This window comes from Microtus ochrogaster, chromosome 2 (assembly GCF_000317375.1).
Source record: "Microtus ochrogaster isolate Prairie Vole_2 chromosome 2, MicOch1.0, whole genome shotgun sequence".
NCBI lineage: Eukaryota > Metazoa > Chordata > Mammalia > Rodentia > Cricetidae > Microtus > Microtus ochrogaster.
Genome location: NC_022010.1, coordinates 66,751,965 through 66,753,527, shown reverse-complemented (window position 1 = coordinate 66,753,527; position 1,563 = coordinate 66,751,965). Strand labels below are relative to the sequence as shown.

Sequence of the window (1,563 nt, the reverse complement as noted above, 5' to 3'; positions counted from 1 at the left end):
TGTTACCTAGTGACGGGTGGACCTGTGCCCTGCTGAAGCAGCCACGTTTAGCTGCATCCCCAGCTCCAGGAACGTGGGAAACAATAACGTGCGTTGTTTTAGCTTGTTTTTAAGCTCAGCACAATGATAAAAATTACATCCTACAAAACCCTCCCAAGAATCAGCCTTGTATGTGATAGTATTTTGATGCAGCAGCTTTAGTTTGGGTCTTAAACATCTTCCAAAGCCCATCCATGGCTGCACTCACAAGAAGCAGTGGAAACTTTAAGAGGTGAGGCCTCAGGCCTCATCCAGGAGGTGATGGTGCATGCTATTAGTCTAGCACTCAGGAGGCAGAGGCAGGCACATCTCTGAGTTCAAGGCTTGCCTGGTCTACAGAGTGAGTTCCAGGACAGCCAGAGCTACAAGAGAAACCCTGTCTTGAAACTGCCCCCAAAGAGGTGAGACCTCTTGGGAGATCTTCAGAGAGCCTCCCGATCCTCCTCATCTTCAGCTCTTTTGCTTCCTTCAAGGTAAGAGATCCCACCCTCTCACGCTTCAGCAGGCTGTTCCTAAACGTCTTCCTCTTCATACGCTGCTTACCTCAGCTTTCCCTCACAACCAGGAAGGGGTTTCTTTCTCTCCTACCTCCTTAAACCTCAGCTGGAACCACTAAGTGATGTATACAGGTTCCTCTAAGCCAGGGTTTTGCTGCCTTAGTTAATACTGTTGACACTTTGTGAACTGCCGTATGTATGGAAGGGTGTTTACAACATCCCTGGCTTCTACCCTCTAGATGCCAGCAGACTCTCTCCAAGAGTGTCCTTAGGTGATGTCACATGCCCCATGGGGGCAAACCTATCTCAGGTGGAAGCAGTGTTCAGTCTTCTGCTAAGGACCCTTACTGGCCAGCATGTGGCCGGAAGTGAAACTCTCTCCCTTGTGGGCATCCTCTTCAGAGTATGGGAGTAAATGTCATACATTTTCTGTCAGTAAGAAACCTCCTGGGCCTTCTTGCTGTGGTCTGAAGTCACAAATGATAAGGACCTGGGTTCGAGCAGCACATCTTTTCCAGGGAGACGGGATGCATCTGCTTCCTGCTCATAGAGCCCTGCAGCCCCTGCTAGCTGAGTGAGAGAACACAAGGCACCACAGAGTTACTTCAGCAGGAAAGCCTTAGTCCTCCTCAACCCGCGTTACAGCTCCAGAAATAGTGTGTGTGTATGTGTGTGTGCGTGTATACCTTGCCTCCCTTGTCTTTGATTCCTAGATCCTCTCAGACCCAAAATACTACCTGGTGAGTCACTCTGGAAAGTTCTTTCCTGGGTTTGGGCAACTGATTGTCTTGTTGATGCTTCTTAGCAGGCCCGTTTCTCTTGTCTTTCATTATCATCACTATCCAAGGAGTTCACACATACATCTGTGTTTTGATCTAATTCAGCCACCCATGCCCTTCTCTCCTTCCTTCCTTCTTTTTCTTTTCTTTTTTTATTTAAAAATTCTGTTTATTTATCTTACTATTATGGTTGGGAATGAAGCTCAGGAACTCACATATACTAGGCAAGTGCTTTGCCACTGTACTCA

The 1,563-nt window shown here is 47.5% G+C and overlaps 1 protein-coding gene across 1 annotated transcript in view; it reads left to right on the top strand.

The window, feature by feature from the left end:
* Fam162a (family with sequence similarity 162 member A) overlaps positions 1–1,563 on the top strand; it is a 27,207-nt gene that overhangs the window by 20,399 nt on the left and 5,245 nt on the right. The window lies entirely within an intron of this gene.